Below are 23,893 nucleotides of genomic sequence, written 5' to 3' on the forward strand. Positions count from 1 at the left end.
GCTTCCAATAATGGTGTGAACCTACTTGTTCAGTCAGGAATGCAAAATGGAGACTGGGGAATTTCTCCGGTATCCGGTAGAGATGACACGAGAAATGTTTGTGTATATTGGTGGCTCGGTGTGATGTAGAGATTAAACTGCTGTAGAAATCAATCCCACACTCAAATTACAGGTTTAAATCATAGACATGTATATACATATCACATTTTGAAATGTGCATGTGGTTTAACATTTCAATAGTAACTAGTGATTTTTGGTGCCTGAGCATTTTTGGGTTCCCAATTTGAGATATGTAAAAGGAAACTGATTTTCACAAGGGCCACCCTCCCACTACAGGGTAGGGTTATGTACATTTTCAGAGCCTAGCACAATTGATTCTATTGTGACCAGTACCACTATATGATACTGTGATATAAATATGAAATAATAATATCAATTAAAGGTTTTATTATGGTCTTGTGGAGTTCATATACCATAGAAAAAGAGAAGAAAGAAGTTCCTTATTACATTTATTTTGGGTAATGTTCAATTTGGTCATGTTCACAGTGTGTTAGGTGCTCTCCAAACAGAAATGAAGGCATATTCTTTGCCTTAAGGAGCTCAGAAGCTAAAGACAGGGTAAAAGGGAAAACAGTACACCATAAAATATAGTGGTTAAGGTGGTGATTGACCATTTATTGGTAATAAAAGGTTATGTTATCAGTGTCTGCTTTTTATATTCTCTTTATACCAGCTATTGCCAGTGACTATTCAAACTTGCCATTGGTCAGCTAGTTTCCTGTATGAGTCATGGCAGAAGTGGAGTCTTGTAAAATAATTGCCTTATGCATGCAAGGCAGGTACGACATTCAAAGAGTTAAATGAAAGTTACATTTCAACTTTATAACCCCAAAATCTCTTCCTGTTTATCAATTCAGAATCACTAGCCAATTCAAATATGTTGCTCTGATGCTTTATGTGAACTTTTCTGATGGAAACCAACTAAAAATTTCTTAGTGTGTGTGAATAAATCTGAAAATATGTAATAAAATCTGTCGTCAGAACTGACTGTTCATCCATATGTTATGGAATGATGAAGAACATTGGGGGACTTCTATTCCTTACAAATACAAGCATCTTTATTGTGCTTTGGAATTCTGGATAGGGAACATAATTAGCACTCATTCTGTGCAACAGATTACATTAAACTGATGGTATGCAAAATAGCACACATTTACTTCAGCCTTTCATGATGTCATGTTGTACTGTTAAAAGTAAAAACCTAGATGCTGTTTGTTTTTTATTGTTTTACAAAACTCATTTAAAACCATTAGACTTGCCTGAAATAAAATGTAAAACACTGTCACTCTAGATAATAATGTGCTATTATCTCTTTAAACAAAGTTCTGATTTTCAATGTACTCCAGTGGCACAGGTTGGCAGCAGCATTATAATTAGAATGACAAGGTTATATTAATGTCTTAGCTGCAATTGCCATTTGTAACCTGTTAGAACCCTGGGAATTCATTCTCTCCGTACCCTTGGATACGAAAGGTGGTAGGGTTTTCTACAAGCCGGTTGCCAGGCACATTATTTCTTTGGAAACATCTAGTAGCCTGTCTTTTCAATGGTATTGACCTCAATTGTCTTTATTTAAATTTAAACTTTTTTATGTTTAAAATACAGTTCTGAAGAACAGTATTTGGTGCTCATCTACATACTAGTTCTCAGTACTTTAGGGCACTGGGAGTTTTTTCAAAGGCACAAATGTTTAATAGATGGCCTGGCCAAGTCCCAGTGACTTTTACTGACTGCCTTTTGTGCCTTTGAAAGTCTCCCCCATCATAAATGTGATCTTGAGAAGTGCAATCCTGCTGTAATCCACAAATCCATCTCAGTACACTAGCTGTGGTCACAGACTATAATACAATTTTTTAAAAAAATATCTTCAGCATTATCAGTGTTCCCGTTGAGTTTCAACTGATAAGTCCATCTAGCATCTACATTTCTTTTGACTGGCAGTTGAAAACAAAGGTTGCACAACTGATGTAGAACTTGGTAAATGCAAACAGAAATAATTTGACACTAATTCTAAGGGACAAAGTAAAGTCTGTCAATCATGGTCACCCAGTAATGGCACATTGACTTTCTATGTACTGGGCAAGAGTAAATGTTATATGCTTTGTGAAAAATGTGGGAGGCGGGTGTATTATTTTTATGAATATTATGTGTACCTGTTTTGTTCGATTTGTTATGATGGGGTCTGTCATCCGCTGACAAGGAGTTACTTGCAAATCCCCAGGAAAGGAGTACAGTGGTTTCAGGTTGTAGATGGTTGGCTAATACTTATGAGACAATGAGTGGACTCTTCTGTTTGATAGTGTACCTCCACCTCCAGTGCATTCATCAGGTGAGTTTGGCAAGGGGAAAAGAGTCCCATCTTGCAGACACAGAGAACAAAGTGGTTGAAGTTCAGGGAAGACCGGAGACTTGGAGGCAGTGTCTGCAGGGAAGAAGACTGAATCCAGTTCTCAGAATGAGGGGTACCTGAGATAAATTGGGGCTGCCTGCCTAAGCTTTGAGGAAAATACTAAACTTTAGGTATGATGAAATGCATGTAGACTTTTCTGTTGTTTTAACCCTTTTCTCTAAGCACTATTTTCCTGCGGATAAATGAATAATCCTTTCTTTTTTTTTTTTAAGTTCTGAGTCACAGCATTTACCCACTAGTCACAGCTCCCAAAAGACAGTCTCTTGCAGGTGTCAAACCCAGGTGGACCTGCTGAGAAAACATGGCTGGTAAACTGGTGGTGTAGCCTAAGGACCCAGTCTGTGAGTGGGAGAATCATGAGGGACCACGAGTAGTGGCACAGAGCCTGTGGCTTGAAAGGGTACACAAGAAGGGGGTGGAGTGGGGAAAAAGGTGCAGTCACCCCCATAACTGTGACCTCCTTTTATTAAAAAAAATCTGAACAAAGATGAAGGCATTGGATGTTGAGGCTTCTTAAAATTACAAACAGCATTGGGAGAGTAATACTAACTTCTGCACCTTCAGATTTCACCAACCTGGAACTAATGGATAACATTCTTCTCTAAGACTGACAGACAGCAATGATAAATAGAAGCACAGGTTTTTTTTTATGCCTGCCTTCTCTCTCCTGCTCAGTTCCCAATATTTACCCTAGAGGAGATGCATGTGGCAATGACCTGAGAAAATTTTGAGACTATTTTAAAAACATTTTAACAGACAGTAAAATGGAAGATATTTTCAGTGTATAGAAGGAATAAAAACATTACAGGAGGGGAAGATAATGTTCTTTCTGATTAGCAGTAATGTAACGTACCACTGTTCAGTCTGATGAACAGAGGGGCCGACTCACTTCTCCTTTTCCTATGTCTTATCTTCCCTAACTTTCCACAGGGTAATGGTTCCTGTCAGCTCTGCTAGGAGGCTTGGTTTGCAATCTGCCATCTGAAACTTTTGTGGTGATGGAGCATGATCCTAGATTCATAATTGCAACAGTTCTCACTTTAAGCCCATAGGATGTTTCCCTCTGGACTTCTTGGGCACTTAAAAATGGAATAACTATAGTGCTCAGTCCTCAGAGTGGTTTTGTATGAAATCTTAGAGAGTAGCAGTCTGATACTAGTGATCTTGTGACATTAGTGAACTGATTAACCTCCTTGTCTCTTTCTGCGCAGCTGAATATAACTTTATGAGGGGGTGGAACTATATATGTACTATTCAGCTGAGCATATGGAGACATGGAGGCTAGTCAGGAAAGATTCTTCATGCTGTTTTAACCTGTTTATGCTGAGATACAGATTTTCTTTGTCTCCCTTCTTTTTTCTCTTGCTGAGGACTCTGCTTACAGCTTATAAGCAAATTGAGGTAACCACACATCACTTTGTTGTTAGACCTGCTTGACCAGTTGTGCCTAATTAGTACTACATGAGTTTGAACAGGTATCTTTAACTACATGAGTTTGAACATATCCCCTTAACGTTAGACGGGGGATTTCATAGCTTTACACACAATGTTGCTGCATACACTTCACCATGATATTATTGACCAGTCAGTTATTAGTTTGCAAAGGATACTCACAAAGCATATTCTGTACAAAGATTGTTACAGTAGCGTGCAGGTTGTGAATACAGGGGTGCATTCGATCACAAGAAGTTCCACCAAAGAGCCAGATCTAAGAGAATAAAAAATCTTCCAATCTTTTCTTCCAGTAGATGTGGCTTGTGGGAGATCTTTCACCTTTTTGGTCTGCTTGTTTCTTTCTCTATTGGTATGTTACTCCAGAGCCTCTTATCTAACCTTGATATATTAAGTGGGACAACTCAAAAGAATCTGGACACGTTCATGAAACTGGCCAACAAAAGAAAATCACTGCTCTGATGGATGAAGATGTCTTCTCTGTCAATACGATTCTTTCTGTAGGAACTAGCCTGGGTACATTACATGTTAAAATGGGTTTCCTTCCCAGAGAGTAATCATCAGTGGTTCACAGTGAAGCTGGAAGGGCATATCAAGTGGGGTCCCAGAGGGATCAGTTCTAGGTCTAGTTCTGTTCAACATCTTCATCAATGATTTAGATAATGGCATAGAGAGTACACTTACAAAGTTTGCGGATGATACCAAGCTGGGATGGGTGGCAAGTGCTTTGGCTGTTAGGCTTAGCATTCAAAATGATCTGGAGGAACTGGAGAAATGGTCTGAAGTAAACAGGATGAAATTCAATAAGGACAAATGCAAAGTACTCCACATAGGAAGGAACAATCAGTTGCACACATAGAAAATGGGAATTGACTGCTGAGGAAGGAGTACTGTGGCAAGGGATCTGGGAGTCATAGTGGATCACAAGCGAAAATGAGTCAACAGTGTAACACTTGCAAAAAAAGTGAACATCACTCTGGGATGTATTAACAGAAGTGTTTTGTAAGCAAGACACAAGAAGGAATTAATCTGCTCTACTCTGCACTGATTAGGCCTCAACTGGAGTATTGTGTCCAGTTCTGGGTGCCACATTTCATGAAAGATGTGGACATATTGGAGAAAGTCCAGAGGAGAGCAACAAAAATGATCAAAGGTCTAGAAAACATGACCTCTGAGGAAAGACTGAAAAAACTGGGTTTGTTTAGTCTGGAGAAGAGAAGACTGTGAGGAGACATGATACAATTTTCAAATACATAAAAGGTTGTTACAAGGAGGAGGGAGAAAAATTGTTCTCATCAACCTCTGAGGATACGACAAGAAGCAGTGGGCTTAAATTGCAGCAGGAGAGGTTTAGGTTGGGTATTAGGAAAAACTAACTAACTGTCAGGGTAGTTAAGCACTCGCATAAATTGCCTTGGGAGCTTGTGGAATCTCTGTCATTGTCTAATCTGCTCTTAAAAATCTCCAAACACCTGTCAGAGATGGTCTAGATCAGGGGTTGGCAACCTGCGGCACGTGAGGCGATTTTTACTGGCACGCTGCTGCCAACTGGGGTCCTGGCCGCTGGCCCCACTCAGCCCGCTGCCTGCCTAGGTGAGCAGAACCCCAGGCCACCAGTGGGCTGAGCACGGTGGCTGGGACCCCGGCTGGCAGGAGCTGGCAGAACTCCAGACCGGCAGTGGGTGAGCCGCTGCTGGTCTGGGGTCTGGGGTTCTGTCTGCCACCCCGCTCAGCCCGCCGACAGTCTGGAGTTCCGGCCACCTGCCCATTGCCAGCCGGGCTGCCGGCCCCGCTCAGCCCACTGCCGGCCACCCAGGCTGGCAGCGGACTGAGCGGGGCTGGCAGCTGGGACCCGGGCTGGCAGCTGGGACCCTGGCTGGCAGGAGTCAGCGGCTGGAATCCCAGACCAGCAGCAGGCTGAGCCGCTCAGCCCGTCACCAGTCTGGAGTTCTGTCTGCTGGCCCCACTCAGCCTGCTGATGGTCTGGGGTTCTGGCCGCCAGCCTCTTGCCAGCTAGGGTCTCGGCCGCCAGCCCCGCTCAGCCTGCTGCCGACCTGGGATACCAGCCACTGTCCCCGCTCACCTCGCTGCTGGTCTGGGGTTCCAGCCTCCCGGGCCCCTGCCAGCCAGGTGAATGGAACCCCTGGCTGGAAGCAGGCTGAGCGGGGCCACTGGCTGGGACCCCAGCTGGCAGGAGCTGGCGGACGGAACCCCTCTCAGCCCGCCGCCAGTATGGGGTTCTGTCCGCTGGCCCCGCTCAGCCCGCTGACGGTCTGGGGTTCTGGCCGCCAGCCTCTTGCCAGCTAGGGTCTCGGCCACTGGCCCGGCTCCGCCCACTGCCGGCCTGGGATACCACCCGCTGGCCGCGCTCACCTCGCTGCTGGTCTGGGGTTCCAGCCGCCCGGCCCCCTGCCAGCCAGGGTCCTGGCCGCCGGCCCTGCTCAGCCCACTGCCAGTCTGGGGTTCCATCGGGGGGCCCCCTGTAAATGTAAAATTTATTACTGGCACGCAAAATCTTAAACCTTAAATTAATGAAGACTTGGCATGCCACTTCTCAAAGGTTGCCGACTCCTGGTCTAGATAATACTTAGTCTTGCCTTGAGTGCAGGGGACAGGACTAGAAGACCTCTCATAGTCCATTCCAGTTCTATAGTTATATATATAGTCCTTCATACAGTACTTGAAAGTTAAAGCCTCACCTGACATTTTCAGAAGGATAGCGTTTCTCACTGCAGTGCTTCAGCCAGTCAGGCAATCATCTATATGTTTGTGTATTCCACTATCAGATATGTGGAATGTACTATGCTGAAGAATAAAAACTTATATGTGCTTTCCCCAAAATTTCCTTTCTTCATGTATTATGGTCCACAGATCTACCAGACCTTGGATAATATAAAGGTTTTACTGTTTGATAGAACAGCTCTCATGCTCTGCAGTAAGCATATTCATAATTAGTCATTTTGCTTATAGTAGAATTTTGTTAAAAGAACTGTTCTCATCATAGCTGTTGAAGTTACCTCAGCTAGTTGAAGCTAATGATTGACAGATCTGATCCCCAAAAGCAGCAAATGGGCTGAAGACCTATTGTAGAATCTGACTTTTACTACTTGCTATGCTCCCTTGACACAGCGAGATGCCAGCTCTGGCTTGATTGCGTGCAAAACCTTGATTTTTACACTTCAAGTTGTCAAGCCTGGACATTACTACGACGTCTTGGGGCCGCTAATCCACAGAGTACCGGCCAAAAATCCAGCCAAACTCAGTAGCCTCCAAACTGGTGGAGAACATAAAAGGACCACTTGATAAACACACAAGAAGAGAAGTGTATCAACAACTCTGCCAAACACTTGCATCAATCCCCCGAGGAGCACCTTCCACTGTCAGCATTAAGGAAGTAAAAGAAGTCCTTAAGCCTTTCTGGGAACATTCATTTAGTCTCATGCAATCAGGCTATGATCAGAAGGAGGCTTGGAAAGCAGTTTGGGCTAAACAAGACTTTAAAAATAAGCACCTTATGCCAGATCCCATGTAGAAGGTTCCTGGATTTGACCTTCCACGGTCATCTTGGTCAACTTGAACCGAATTCGAACTAACCATGGTAGATGCGGATATCTAATACACATATGGAAAATCAAGGACTTCCCGGTGTGCGAGTGTGGTTCCCCATGACAGACCATCGAATATATCACTACCTACTGTCCAATTTATAAATATGAAGGAGGCATTACTGCAATAAATTCTGCTACTCCTGGTGTAGCCATTTGGCTCGATCAACTTCAGGTGAAATTGTAGTTGCTGCTCTGCACCAGCCATACGAAAGAAGAAGAGACTACTTGAGAGGGAAAAAGAAAACTTTGGGTAAGCAAGTATAAATTATCCTAAACTTTGTGTATTATGAAAAGGTCATAAAAGATGATAAAAGTACCCAAGATGACCATTTCAGAAGGGTTCCAAAATCCTATACAGAAGACGAGCAGAGAACTGCTTTTTATAGTCAGAGGCGCCTCATCTGAGTTTAAACCTCACTAGAAACTTTTATTTTTGGAGAATACAAGAAAATCTACAGAAATACCCTTATGAAATCTGAAATTTCTGCAGATACTGATTTGTTGTCCAAGGAAATTGGTCATTAAAGGGACATAAGGTGATTAGGAAAGATGGCGTAAGGAACTGAGGATCTATTTTTAATCTTAATTGCTGTTACATAAAAGTAGACATGAAATATACAGATGTATTTGTCTGAAATGAGATATTCATGAACAGTAAAACTTGCACTCAAAGTGAGGCTAAGCTAAGGCTGCTTTCAATATCACTGAGTTGTTCATGTATATGTGGATTCCAGCAGGAGGAAACAGGGATGCTTTATGGGAGCTGTGACCCAAAGCACCCGGGTATTGACACCCTATACGCTAGTGTGATAATCTTTGTTCAAAATATGCCTTATGAGGTATCATTTAAAACCTAATACCTCAGTGGTCAAAAATATTATGGTGAAATGTATGTAACAACATTATATGTAAAGTTATGAATTCCCCCTGTATGATGTTACTAGACCATGTTCAACACCAGACAGCCTTGCCTAGTTAAAGGTGTTAAATAGGTCTGTCTTAAACAAAGGAATGTAGGTTTCAGAGTAACAGCTGTGTTAGTCTGTATTCGCAAAAAGAAAAGGAGTACTTGTGGCACCTTAGAGACTAACCAATTTATTTGAGCATAAGCTTTCATGAGCTACAGCTCAATAAAATAATAAATAAAAATAAAATAAAAGCTTATGCTCAAATAAATTGGTTAGTCTCTAAGGTGCCACAAGTACTCCTTTTCTTTTTAAAGGAATGTAGGTTTACCTCAATTTATAGATAAGCAGTAAACAGGACTGCAAAAGGGGCACAGATTGCAGGAAACAGAACCATTTGCATTTCAGCAAATATCAGCGGGGATTGGGGGGAAACCCAGCATGGCGCTTCTTCACCTCCAGACTCAATGTTGCCGTCCTCACGGCTTGAATAAACTTTATTTTGAAGGGGAACCTTCAGAAGAATCCATTTCAAAGGTTTACTTAACTATAAAAGAAAGGGGCAGAAAACCAAGTTCTCTCTTTCACCAAAGAGATAAAGGAACCAGCATTTTGGGCTTCTGGAAGAGCCCTTGAATGGAGCAGTAGTGTAGCCAGGGAGGGAGTGGGGGGAGTGGCTGTTCCCCCTCTGAGCACAAGTGGTGCCTTTTTAATTTATGGGCAACTTTTTAAATTTTTACTCACCTGGCGGCACTCCGGGTCTTTGGTGGCGGGGACCTTCACTCACTCCGGGTCCTCGGCGGTATTTCGGCGGCACTGACGGCCCCTGCCGCCGAGGACCCGGAGTGCCACCCAGTGGGTACAAGCTGGTGGCAGCTTTTTTTATGTCCGCTGCCTCTGTTTGCTCTACCTAGCTATGCCACGGGAATGGAGGGATGGGGTAAGATGTCCTGCTGGAAGACTGTGGGCAAAAACAACCATCTTGAACAAAGTCTGTATCTTGCTAGGTTAAGTTTTTAGTCACTAGAAGTATTTTTCACTTTTATTTGTTTGTAACCATTTCAATCTCTATCTCTTTTACTTGATCTCACAGAGAATCCTCTTTTCTTTTGTTATAAACTTGTTTTACTTTAATTCAAACACAGCACTGCTAGATTAAATTAAAAGTGTGTTAGTTAACTCAAGTTAAAGTGGTAAGCTGTACATTTGGTGTCTTTACAGGAGCAAACGGACCATATTATTTCTCCAAGTGGCCCAGGAGAGGGCTGGACACTTAAGGGCCCGCAGTTTAGGGAAATTGAGGACTGGAAGAGTGTTGGGGTCACTTTGTTGGTTGTAGCCAAGGTTGGTGAAAGCCAGTGTAGGGCTATGGGACTGTAGACAGGCTGCTGGGGTCAGAGTTGCTGTTTCCAGGGCTGGCTGCATAGCTAACACACCCAGAGACAGGGTGTGACCTGCATGCTTGTGGCTGATTGTGAGCATCCCAGGCAGAGAACTACAGTAGCAAAGCATTGTGATGCATTCAGGGTTACACAGTAAGAGGTCACACAACTCCTTCCTGGTTTGGATTGCACCCCGAAGTGTGACAGTAGCTTGTTTCTTTTCTCTTGGAACCAAGAGGATAATTATGGCAATTACTTTTCTGTCTAAAAGGTGTTGAATGGGTTCTTCTGAGTTGTACTCTTATCACCTCTCCTGTTCAATATGGGGCCATTGGAAGGGTTAGTGAGGAGGCACAAACTGAAATATTGTCAATTTGTTGATGAAACTTATCCCTCTACCTCCATTTCATTTAACCCAGATGGTGCAATTTGAGTATCTTTCTCAGTAGATGGTAGTGAATGAAGCATAAATGAGAGCTTGCTGTCTGAGGCTCCTTCCAGAGAAAAATTAGATGGAATTGTTATAGTAGGTTGGGGAAAGCAATTAGGAGATGTGGCAAAGAGGGTTGTGTCGCAGTTTGTAATTTGAGGCCCTGGTTAGACTCCAAGTTGCTATTAAACAGTCAGTATGTGACAACTCCTCCTCTCAGATGCAAACCTTATCTAAGAGAAGGACATTGGTGCCATCATCCATGCCTTGTCACTTCAAGATTAGACTATTACAATGCACTCTGCTTGGGCAACACCTTCTATCAACCTGCAGAGGAAAGGTGGCACAGAAGGCAGTAAGCCTGCTTATTTAAATGTGGTATTTTACTGCAAGCAGGTGCATAAGAAACTGTTGGCTGCATAGGTTTATAGCTGAAGTGTAAGATGATGATTCTGACTTGTAAAGCTCTAAATGGTTGGAGACCTGCCTACCTGAGTGACCATCCCTCTTCCCACATGATACTTCCACAGTTGAGATCAGTGGGGCAGTTCTAGGGCTGGAGCTCTGTTGGTGAGTAAGAGATGGAGCCACTGGCAGGCATTATCCTTTAGGACCCCTCAGTTTTAGACTTCTCTGCCCCATTCCCTTGTCTGAAATAAGTCTGAGTCTGTTGCCCTTTGGGATGATCCAAAGCTCATCTGCTATAGGCAAATATTAGTGAAGGGCTCAGTTTTAGGGGTCTGGATATGGATGTGGATTTTTTTTAAATGGGGAGATTGTAGTTTTACATGAACTGATGAAGGGTTGGGGGAGAACTTCATTTTTTATGGAAAGGAAGCTTTTGTGCAGATCAAGGTTATTGTTGTCTTTGTCTTGCTGAGGAGCCAGCCTGTGATAGATGTCTATGTAGAAATCAAAATGAATTACTAAGTATAATCAGTTAATACAAAAATGCAGACTTTGCTTCAGCAGGAATACTATTCAAGCATTACCTCACAATCTTCCACTTTCCTTCATGTGTCCAATATAGTATTGATTTTTTTTTTGCTGTTATCCATTCTTTAAGAGAAAATGTCTAATCAGTTTGGACCATGTTCCTGCCATAGGAGGGCTTTCATTAATTCAATTATCTATATTAGCAATATATTTTCATGCTCATAACTGGGAATTAGCAGACTAGCCCTTAGTTCCCTTGAGCATCCTGGGCGCTTGAAGTTCTACAGGAAATATTAGCAAATAGAAGTTTCAAGGGTGCAGTTCAAAGGAATCTGTATGTTTTAATATATAAATATTATGCAAAAGATATATATTGACGATTATTGCAACTGAGGTTGTGGATCAATAGAGAATAACTGGCTACCAGCTATGTACGTAATGGCTTTCCTGGAAGTTGTTTTCTCAAGTTTAGGGGAAGGAAACGTGCTTCATCAACTAAATAGTTCCTTATTTGTGCTAGATGCTGGATTTAACTTGCTAGTCAAGGGAATGACTCAGAAGGATCAATGAGGGTAATATTGTCTTAAGAGACAGGGAATACAGGATCTTAAGTACCTGGTGGGATGCTGTACTGTGTAGTCTCTGTTTCTTTTTCTTGCTAGGACTGCAGAACTGCCTAAGAAATTATACTCCTTGTAATTCATGTATCTATTAAACTTTCTGTTTAAATATTTGTTTTACACCTTTTGTATCTTTTTATTATAGAAACCTGTTTTTAAAAAGAGCTAATGATTTAACAGCAAAAGAGTTATGTGGTTTAAATAATAGTTTTTAAAGCTGCACATTAATGAGGAGAATTCACCTAACTTAAATTGTATGTGTCTATCTCAGAAGCTGAGCTGGTGCAGAGAGGCCAAAAATAGTTGTACAAACCCATTTGTTTCCCAAGGGAATCCCAGTATATGACTGGGAGTTCAAGGACAGGACTTGAGAGTATCATCTGGAGTGGCAAAGGAATGCCTTACTGAGCAAAAATAAACAATTTAGATGGGTCACGGAGGAAGGGACACGAATGAGAGTCCTGTGATATTGTGTCATCCAGTACATTGGTTGCCCTGCAGCTAAAGCAAAAAAATGAGGGGAAACAAACAAGGGCTCATACAAAATTCTTATTGAATGTCCCAAAGACTCTGATACTAGCTAAAATTATGGAAACCTCTATCAAACTTTGACTTTTGGAGAAATTCATTGAAATCACAATGTCAAGCATATGCTACAAGGTTGGGCAGTGTCTCTGTCAAAGGCACTGTGTGGGGTCCATTTCAACATTATTGGAATTGAGCAAAAATGTGTTTAGACACAAAATCACTATGAAATTTTTTTGTAGTAATGATTGGACTAGTGATGTGATGCCAAGAGTTATGTATGTGGTTTAATTAGCCTGCAACTTTATTCACTTAAAATATCTGGAAGTACCTGGCAACCAATAGTACAGTGCATTGTCACCATTTCCTTAAGACTTTTCACGTAATCCCCAGCCTTATCACAGCATCTGCCACCCTCCTCTCATAAGAGTGCTGGGGACTAGAAAAGGCGGGGGTTTGGCTCCCCACTGCAAAAGATGTAGGAGTCCTGAACCCCCTTTCTCAGCTCCATTAAGGGATGCTTTCCCTTACATCCTTTTCTAAGTGGTACTTGTCAGTGGTGTCTCTCTCTTGAAATCTCTGCATGCAAAATCTCCCTCTTGCTGATGACTAATTAGTAAGGCTGCGAGTTTGTGACAGAGGTCATGGAAACCATGGATTCCGTGACTTTTTGGGACCTTTGTGACTTCTGCAGTGGCCAGTGTAGCTGGCTCGGTGGTCACCTGAGCAGCACTGCCCCCCGCAGCCAATGGGAGCTGCGGAGCTGGCGCTTGGGGTAGAGGCAGTGCACAGAGCCTTCTGGCCACACCTCTGCCTAAGAGCTGAGGGAGGAACATGTCTCTGCTTCTGGGGAGCTGCAAGAAGCTAGGTAAGGAGCCTGCCAGCCCCGCCATCCACCCCCAGCAGGGGTCCCGGGCCCCTGCTCCCTGAGCACCCCCCACCAAGATTTAGTCAGAGGTAAATAGTACAAGTCATGGACAGGTCACAGGCAATGATTTTTTTGTTTACTGCCCGTGACCTGTCCATGACTTTTTCTAAAAATATCCATGACTAAAATGTAGCCTTATTAATAAGTCTTCAAAACTTTCTGCACTAGATTTCACTTTGTCTCACCAAATTGATTCTTCTTCTTTGAGTGCTTGCTCATGTCGATTCCATTCTAGGTGTATGCGCGCCCATATGCTCGGTCATCGGAGATTTTTGCCTTTGCGGTATCCGGAGGATTGGCAGTGGTGCCCCTTTGAGTGCCGCGCTCATGCGCCGGTATATCAGGCACCGCCAACCCTACATCCTCTCAGTTCCTTCTTACCTACCATGGTGGTTAGTCAGAGTGCCTTTCCTTGTATAGCAAGGGCTAGCAGTTTTCGTCTTACTTCGAGACTTAGGTCCTTGTAAATAGTTTGTTTATAGTAGTTAATGTTGTTAAGCGTAGTTAGCAGTTAAAATCCCAGCGGGGACTTTGCCCCAGGTGGGGCGTGCCCCGATATCTCAGATTTAAGCCCTGCACAGACTGCACCAGGCCTATACCTGTGAGTGGCCCCCATAGCAGCTACCTCAAATGCTTGGGGGAAGTACACATGAGAGATAAGTGCCGTATTTGTAAAAACTTTCAGCCCAGCATGCAGAAGGAGCAGGATATTCGGTTGCAGGCTGTCCTCATCCAGCTTCCATGCTGTCCCACCAGGATTCGCCGAGTACCTTGGCCTTGGTGTGCAGTGTGCCCCCGACACCAGGCTCCACCCGGCACTGAAGGACATAAATCCACACCGTGTAGAGGTCAGGCACAGGAGTTTATTACATATAGTGCTGACAGAGTGTCACCTAGCTTATTAGGCTCAGAGACATTGTTAATCAGTTGATTATAATGGAATATATGGATTTTCCATGGGTGGGGAAAGTGACAGGGTAGGCAGTCCCACACCCCCGGATAGGTTTGGCTACTGTGCTGTCATGTCTTGCAGCTAATGGTCAAAGGTTACATAATGTCTCTGCCCATGGTCTCAAGTTAACAAATCAACATTTAATTAGTACTTCAATTAATGTATTAGTATAAAATATATATGTTGAATTCTGATTTGGGGTCCATAGGAATGAAGTAGCTCCTTTGATTGTCCAACAGATACATATCTAGGGGTAAAAGCAAAGAAACAGTGTAAGTATGCGGCAATAAAGATTGTCTTTCAAGTTGCTTATTTGTGTTTTAAGGCAGGCATTGGTCCCTGGGAAAGGGAGGTGGGAGGAGGCCATATCTTACACTGACATGCTTGAACCTTTCATAAACTCAAGGTTGGATGTTTGGGAAGAACATCTCCCTCCAGAAGAAACTAACACAACAGAGACAGGGCTTCTTTGTTCTAATTGCAACTTTGAATAAGACAATTATTGCCCCCAACATCTGGCGTTCCGCTGACCAGGCATATCTTAGCAAAAGCAAGGTTATCTTTGGTTATTCTGCTTTCTCTTAGCTAATCAATATTTGCTAGGACTCTGATCTCTTGACTAAACTCTGGACTTTGGGCCTGTACACAAATCCATATACCAGGTTATTACATCAGCAATGGATTCTAATCCGTCAGCACTATTCTTCGTCCCCCAAAAAAGAAAGCTAGGAAGCACAGCTCCCTGGCACCAGGCAAGAAGGGCCATGGGTCATCGGGGAAGGGACCTACTTCGGGCTGCCCAGCCACTCTGGAGCCACGCATTCATGCCTCCCTGGTCAGGGCCCTTAGCACCTTGAAAAGTCCACCACCGACTCCCAGGATCGGCATGGGACCTAAGCTCCTGACGGCACCAACACCTTCATAAGCTCCCGCAGCGCTCAGAAAGCAAAGGCCTCTGCCCATGCCATCGAGGCATCACATGCCTCAAGGACCAGCAAAGGCTCCCCACAAGGGCAAGCCAGCTGCTAAGACCCCTCTAGGGCCAGTGGATCACCGCTGATCCCCTGAGACGCAGCAGTGCTCTCCACCACTGCGCCGCAGATTGCCGGAATCACAGCCTGGATCCTCAGAGGCTTGCTTCGGTCACCAGCATCGCAATTGTGGTCCCCGCCATCTCGACACGGATCGCCTAGAGGGAGACACCGGTCTCCGCAATACCGACACCGTTCACCCTCCCGCTGATTGTCCTCTCGGTTCAGGTCCGGGTCACCTGCCTTGTGGGAGCGCTCCCCGTCGTGTCTTCGGACCCCCCCAGCACCAGCTCCAGTCCCCCCAATACCAGTACTGATCTCCTCACTCTGGGCACCGGTTTCCAACGGCAATGGTCAGCAAACAGTCTCAGGCGTCGACAGCCCCACTGTGGTCACCGGAAGGGGATTCCTCCAGCACAGAAGCACAGTTCAGCCTCTTGCCTAGACTTCACTGGTGTGAATGGGCACCTGAGGCCACGTCGACATCGACGGCACCACCTTGGCAGCACGGCCAATTGGCTAGCGCAGTGGCCTTATTGAAATGCATGGGGAGTGTCGGTCACGGTGATGTCCCTTTCACACAGCTTATTGGCCATTGCCTCGGAGCAACAGCTGGTGGCACCGACAGCTCTGGGCTCAGTGCATGATGCACACTCTGAAGTCGAGGCAGAGGAGACTGCACCCACCCCTAAGCCTCCTTCCCCCGACACTGCAGTCATCATCTTCATCCCCAGAGAAGGCGATTGCGGGACCCTCGAGGGCCAGCCCGCTGGACGATTTTAAAGAACACCAGGCCGTGCTTCATTGGGTGGCTGAGAATTTTGGCCTGCAGGTGGAGGAAATGGCTGAGCTGGTGGACACTTTGTTTAATGTTCTGTCAGCCTCTACCCTGGCCCGTGTTGCAATACTAGTGCATGACGGTGTCATCAAGATTGCCAAGGCCCTCTGGCAAACTCCCTCATCCATCCCTCCCAACTCGAAAAGGGACGAAAAAAATACTTTGTCCCTGCCAAAGGGTTTGAATACCTTTTCACCCACCTTCCCCTGGGCTCGCTGGTGGTCTCTGCAGCCAATGAAAAGGGTAAGCAAGGTCATACCAGCTCATCCCCCCAAAAATAAAGAGGCCAAAATATAGGATCTGTTCGGGAGAAAAAATTATTTGACTGCCAGGCTGCAATTTTGGGTGGCAAACAATCAGGCCATCCTAGGAAGATACAATTTTAACATATGGGACTCCCACCCATAAGTTCAAGGAGTCCCTCCCACAGGATTTGGCCCAGGAATTCAGCACCCTAGTGGAGGAGGGCACCATGGCGGCTTGGTGCTCCCTCCAAATCTTCATGGAATGTATGGTGCCAGTGGCCCCTACTTGAGACATTAAGGGGTCCAGGTCTTCCCATATCTCGACGACTGGCTTATCAAGGGCAGGTTCCAGGAACAAGTACAGAGGAGCCTCCATCTGTTGTGGTCCACCTGCCGCAACCTGGGCCTGTAGATAAATGAGCAAAAATCCATTTTAAGGCCAGTTCAACTAATAGAATTCATCGGGGCAGTTCTCAACTCCACGCGAGCCAGAGCCTGCCTTCAGGAGGCTTGTTTTCAGGCCATGTCAGACCTGATCTCTCATGTGAAGAACCACCTGCTCACCATGGCTTACACCTGCCTGCGGTTGTTGGGCCACATGGCCACCTGTACATATGTGATCAGTCATGCGCGGCTCCACCTCCAGCCTCTGCAAGCAAGGTTGGCGTTGGTTTACACTGCCAGCAGACACGACCTAAATCGGGTAGTTAGAGTTCTGGATCACATCCTGTCATCCCTGGAGTGATGGTTGAACCCTGGGTCAGTATTGAAGTGTGTTCCCTTCGTGATCCCGTCCCCGTCGCTGACCCTGGTCTCAGATGCTTCGGACCTGGGCTGAGGAGCCCATCTGGGCAAGCTCAGCACTCAAGGCCGCTGGCTGGGGAACGATTTGGCCCTTCACATCAATGTCAGGGAGATAAAGGCAGTTTGTCTGGCCTGCCAGGTGTTCTTGCTCCACCTGAGCAGCAAGGTGGTGCAGGTCCTCACGGACAATGCCATCGCAATGTATTACATCAACAGGCAGGCCGGAGCCAGGTTGTCAGCCCTTTGCCAAGAAGCTCTCAGCCTTTGGGAGTTTTGTATGTAGCATGCCATTCATCTGGTAGCCACGCACCTGCCTAGGACCAGGAATGTGCTAGAAGATCGCCTCAGCAGTACCTTCTCGTCTCGCCATGAGGGGTCACTCCATCTGGAGGTGGCCGGTATGATTTTTCTGAAAGTGGAAAACTCCCCAGATAGACTTGTCAAGGCGCACTCGACTAGAGCGCAGGTGTCATCAGCGGCCTTCTTGGTTCACGTGCCGATTCAAGCGATTTGTAGAGCTGCTACCTGGTCATCTGTCCACACGTTTACTTGCCATTATGCGCTTACCCAGGCCCGGGATGATGCAGTGCTGCAAGCTGCAAGGCCGTGAACTCCAAGCCCACTTCCATTGGTACTGCTTGTGAGTCACCTAGAATGGAATTGACATGAAAAAGCACTCGAAGAAGAAAAAACGGTTACCTACCTTTCATAACTCTTGTTCTTTGATATGTGCTGTTCATGTCCATTCCATTACTTGCTCTCATGCCCCTCTGTCACGATTGCCGGCAAGAAGGAACTGAGAGGGCGTAGGCTCAACAGTGCCTGATATACTAATGCATGAGCACGGCACTCAAGGGGGCACCACTGCTGACCCTACGGATACCACGAAGGCAAAAATCTCCAACCGCGCACATCGGCGCTCGCACACCTAGAATGGAATGGACATGAGCAACACATCTTGAAGAACAACAGTTACGAAAGGTAGGTAACCCTTTTTGCCATTTTATCCAATAACCATACATCTTCCACAACAAGTACCTGCACTGGACATCTTCCACAAGGAGGCATCAGCAATTATGCTTTTGGGCCACATGGCCACCACAAGCCTGCTGTGCTTCCACGTATTCACTGATTCTTTCCTTAATATCAGAAAAAAGTATATCCACCCCCTATTTGGATAGGTGTATCCCATCCTCCCTGGGGTGCCAAGTAAGATATGTCCAGATCTGAAATGACCAAACCCCCTTGGTTATGTATGTGTTTAGCCACCTACCTATTTACATACCTCCTCACCTTATCCACCTGTGGAAGTTCCACTGTTCCCTGCACTGCAGTGTTTCAGATTAAATATTCATTGCCCATGGGAAAAATCCTGGATCTTCCCTCAGATCTGCCTTAGCTCTGTTTATCATGTTGAGCCCCTTACACCTTCCCAAATAGTTTTCACTGAGGTGAACAATAATCACATCTGGTGCCTGCTTCTGAGTTGCCAAAGAGCGTATAAGGGGCATCAGCTGGTCCCATAGCATACCCTTGTTTCTATGCCAGCTCACCACCTAGATCCAGCTGTGAACCTCCAGACGACTTGGTGCCTATGTGCCTAGTGTACAAAACTATTGCTCACAGAGCCACACCACTGCTTGCTTGGACCGTGGACATGATTTTGAAATTTGAAACAGAGAATCAGAGCTAATTTTCCCATCTGGGGTCTCGTGTATGTCTTGTATGTATTTGAGTGCCATTATCCAATTGCATGAATCACACTGGCCCCTAGCCTTATTTGGGCAGTACTGTTGCAGCTCCAATCTGGAGTGAGTGGGAACCAAATTCATGCACCTATAGCCCTAACTTTATAAGCCCCTTTTTAAAAACTGTAACAGACTGGTATGTTGTGAAGGCCCTTCCAGCCCCCTGACCAGCTGGTTTCATCACTATATAATTCCTCATTCCATCACCAATAGCATTATGGACTCACCTCGCCCCTCCTGTTTGGGTCAAGATGACCAATTGCTCCTCCTACTGTAAATCCCTCCACTCCAAAGCCTTTCCCAACATATCCCTCACCAATCCAGGCACTAGTTCACTGACTCTAAAAACTTAAAAAAATGCTTCCAGGAATGCAGCCTTGAACAAGTCCACTTCCTGTCTGCTTCTGCACATTTGATTGAGAACTTGCCCCAAATCCCTAAGCGTCTGAGCAGTAATGGGGATCCTCTCTAGGGATGGTGTGTTGATACCTCGTCACTAAAAACCTCTGAACTAACTAAAGTATCCACTACAAGGATCTGGGATATCCCCCAATCCTACTGGTAAATGTAAAGCCTCATAGGTGGCTGGAGGCGGTAAATGATGCAAACCCACAGGTTGCCAGCAATACCATGTACCGAAGTATCTGGTCATCTGGAAATGGCCATTTCATAGGCAGGCCCTCCCTCCCCTGAAATTGCACAAAATCTTTAAAAATCCTGTCATAAGCCCTAAATATTTGCAGTGCTAATGATCTCTGTACAGCTCTTAAGAGCCATCCTCCCCCAGAATGCTACCAGCCTCTGTTTTGGGTTCCATGTTGGGTCCTGAAATCTGTCCACCTGGAAGTGTGAGACAGTGCATTGGCTCTGCCATTATCGACCCCAGGCACATGTTTTGCAAACAAACATATGGTTAAAGTTTAAACACTGAAGTGCAAATGCCCTTACTCACCTCATAATTCTGCGTGACGTGGAGGACATGCACCATTGTCATGTTGTCATTCCAAAACATGCACTTTTGTTTGTAAAATCCATTCTCCAAACAGTCACTGCCACTACAACGGGAAATAATTTCAGGACTGTTGTATCCTTTACTATCCCTTTTTTATCTGGTCAGAGGGCCATTTCTGCACATACCACATGCCTTGGTAAAAAATCCCCAAACCTATTCCATCTCATGCATCTCAGTGAATCTTTAAATCTGCCTCAATTATCCATTCCTCCCTCCAAAAAACATTGAACATTCTGTTCAAATTATTTAGAAGCTGTCACATGCTCCCAAATCCTTATTCATCTCTTCATTAATTTTTATCCAATGATTGGGCTTTAATATTCCTATGGTGGCATCTGACAGCTCTTGGTAATAGATTTCTCCAGGACTGCATAGGGTATAAATACCACCCTCACTCTCTTCTGGTCAACTAGAATGGTAGTGATCTCCCCCCACTCCTAAATTGGGTCAGCCATTTCCTGCTCCTTCCTGCTCCATACAGGTAAAATTTCCCCCTTTTTCCAGCTGTGGTGCCAGTTGTGGGGGAAGCCCTCTCCTTGCACAACTGGAGTGCTTTCCCGAGCAGCTTTTGCATGCTGTACAACTGTCTACTAGTTCCTTCTCTGTGAGACAGGAAGCCTTATGATCCTGTTTCCTGCTGTTAACAGTCTTGCTCTCATTCTTGGGCCCTGGGATTGGAGTTTCTCTCTGTTCTTCCAGATTATCTCTTTGAGAATTCCAGGTTTTAAAGCCAGAGCCTGTAATAGGTATGTTGGGCTGCACATATACCCAGAGGATCAGTGCCCTGTTATAGGACAGGAATGGGGTAAGGAAAGACATCATGGTTGTTCAGTAGACATTGGGGACAGATAGGGGAATGAGCAGAGGAATCTTTTAACTTCTGGCTTTGGAGCTCTTTCATGTGATAATAAAGTATACTTCCATCAGATTATATATTATTGCTCTTTTATTTTGACTTTTTTGTAGGTATTGAATAAATCTATAGTTCATTAGTTTATTTTAGTTTCCATTGCAGCATCTATAGATACATTTATTTAAATCAGTGTCCCTGGCCGAGTGCATATCGTTCCAATTTGCATATAGTTGATTGTTTTGTTTGTTTAAAATATTTTGTCTGTTTGAAAACTTCTATCAGGTATAAAGTCATTGGGGAAAATCCTGGAGCCACTGAAGTCAACACTGTTGACTCCAACAGAGCCTGGCTTTCACCCGTTATCTCATGTTTTGTGTTGGTCATGGTTAGCAGAATAGGTTTGCAGGCTTTATTTTATTGACTTATATAGATCATTAATGGTCAACCCAGGGGAAAGATGGTGCAGTATATCCAGTAATGTTTCTAGTGTCTGTGGTTGGCTACCCAACTTCTCTGTCCCTCACAGTTCTTGATTTTACGTAGCTATATTTCCGACTACAAATGGTAGACCGAAGATCAGGAATACAAGCAATACTACCACAGCGTGCACTTTATGGTGCACTTCTAATGAAAATAGGCTTAAACCCAGGTCATGTTACTAAGAGCCGTTAGGATGACTTTATCGACTATCACAAAACCAGTGGACCTGACCTCTGCAGAGTCATAGTTTGGAGTATGAATGTAATCATCACTTTTCAGATTTGCTGAGATCCACAGCACCAGAAAGCCAGCAAAACCGCATTCTTTATTGTAAGCACCATTGTGTGCAAAACTGAAACTCTTCTCAAACTTTCCCTCTTTCTTAAATACAGAAAGGAAGAAGATTAGAACATTGGCAAAGTTGCTTTTGCTTCCTAGATTTTAAAATGTCACATAAGTTAAAAGAAAAATATATTACTATTTGTCTATGTCACTTGTGTTATAAGAAATCTTTATTGTTGCTTGGTTTATAATAGAATTATAAATAGAAAAGACCTTTTAGGTATTTTGGCCTATTCACCTACCACTGCAGGATTGTTGCCTATGGATGTATTGGATTTGGTGTTTGAATTTTGTAATGTTGTTTTAAGGAACTTGCCAAGTATATGTATAAGGCAGAGGTAGCACATATTCATATGAGTTTAAAAAAATAGAGAAGTATGAAGAATGGGCCCAGTTGAACAAGTTACTTGTTCACTTCTGGGGGAAAACCCAACAACTTTGAAGCCTTCGAACTATTCAGTGTACAAGACAAGCTTCCCTAAGAATTTGTAACTGGCATAACAAGCTTCCAACAGATAAACTTGTAGCACTGTAAGGATCTTACTTTTCATATGGGCAATTGGATAAATTGTTTTTGTTGAAAAGTGTTTGGCTTTAGGCATAGAGCTGCTTTTGTCACAGATCAGGCATGTCATACATATCTTCATTTTCATAACCAGGTGTTAGTTAGATTTCATACCAGTTTTCATTTAAAATTCATTTGAGTAGCTAGTGCATAATGTCTATTACAGCTATGTAGTTTATAAAAATGCTATATTGTAGCTACCTTTTAAATCTGAACTGCATAGATTAATGTTTTTAAAACACTTAGAGCTCGGTTCTGCCTTTGGCAGTGCACATTGTCATATGTATACAAAAGCTGATTTTCCAAAATATTAGGCCATTTGTTCTGAATACTGGTAGGCAGGATAAAGTCCTTAAACTATAGCCTTTTCAAATTTTGATCTGCATTATTGTGCCTTCTTTTGTGAATTTCCCCTTCTGACTCCTGTATGGTATAGTAATTTTTTGTATTCATGGAACTTTGCTAGCAGCCACTATACCCATTTTAAGGAATGGGAAGTTTGAGGTTGCTTATCATCATTTGGACACGTGAAAAGGCCTCTTGTCCCATAACCCAAGATTGTGACACCAGCAGAAGAAGATACCAATTACAGTATTTAGATTGTCAAGCAGCTGGAGCATTATACAGTACTTGAAGCCGTTCTACCACTTCTTCCACAGGAATTAGCAAAGGAAGACACTCTTGGGGTGTGTCTACAAGTCCTTTTCTTTTAAAAAATTCATCTTGGCTTCAAGTGGTATGTCTCCACTAGTGGAAGCAGTAGTAGGAATGCTAGTGTAGATAGATTTACAGGTAACAGCTGGCATTTTAAACACCATATCCAATCTTGCTCAGAAAAGGTCTATGTGATATGACACTTAAAACACCCAGAGCAACGCACACTTTGTCTATGCTAGTGTCCCCACCATTACAAACATTGATGGAGCAGAAGCAATGGTAGCAACAGGTGGCAGGGTCGAGGTAAAAAATTCATAGTGTAGTTGTTTGTCAAAGTACCACTTAAAATACATGTTTTACAGTGCATGGAGGCTTGCACCATTCCCTCTGGTGGTCAATAAACAGAAATTCAGATCTACCATCAGCTGAATCCATAAAACAATACCTTTGGAACACATTGTAGAGAAAACATTTAATTGGTTTATGTAGACTGCTGGATTTCTTAAATGTATAGCAAAGGGATAAATGCTCGGAACATGAGGAAAATACAAATGAACAACTGGTGTCTTGAGCCTTTAATACTGGCTCAATGGATCATTTCTGGTCAGATTTTAGGATTATCTTCTGTTCTGCAACCTTCAGCAAAACAGAAATGATTAATATTGTCCTCAGGATGACTGACAGGCAGCACATCCATATAATTCTATCAACACCCAGGATTCAGACCCCACTATGGATTCCTTGTTCTGGTCTTTTCTGTGGTTCATTCATGATATTTCCATTTTCCTTAGCTTTTATTCCAATTGAGAAGACAAAGAAAGAAAACAATTTAAAAATGACATTTTCTGCAGAAAAATCTGAGCATTGTTGATGTAACTATCTCTTGCCAAGGCAGAACAGAGACTTTGAGGAAAGGTTATCAAGGGAAGTATATCCTGGTTGGTACTGAAATTATTTACTTTTCACTGGAGGCTGCTGCCAGTCACTTTGATAACACATTCATGTCCATACTGGGTAAATGAAGATGTAGAAATCAAATTAAGACAAATTAAGTACTTTATGCGTTATGGAGAACGGTGGATATGAGACTTCTAAAACTGAGGCGGCCGT

At 43.9% G+C, this 23,893-nt stretch overlaps 1 protein-coding gene across 4 annotated transcripts in view; it reads left to right on the plus strand.

Moving 5' to 3' along the window:
* ZFYVE28 (zinc finger FYVE-type containing 28) overlaps positions 1-23,893 on the plus strand; it is a 308,906-nt gene that overhangs the window by 142,681 nt on the left and 142,332 nt on the right. The window lies entirely within an intron of this gene.

This window comes from Lepidochelys olivacea, assembly GCF_965140295.1.
Source record: "Lepidochelys olivacea isolate rLepOli2 genome assembly, chromosome: 4".
Classification (NCBI taxonomy): Eukaryota; Metazoa; Chordata; order Testudines; family Cheloniidae; genus Lepidochelys; species Lepidochelys olivacea.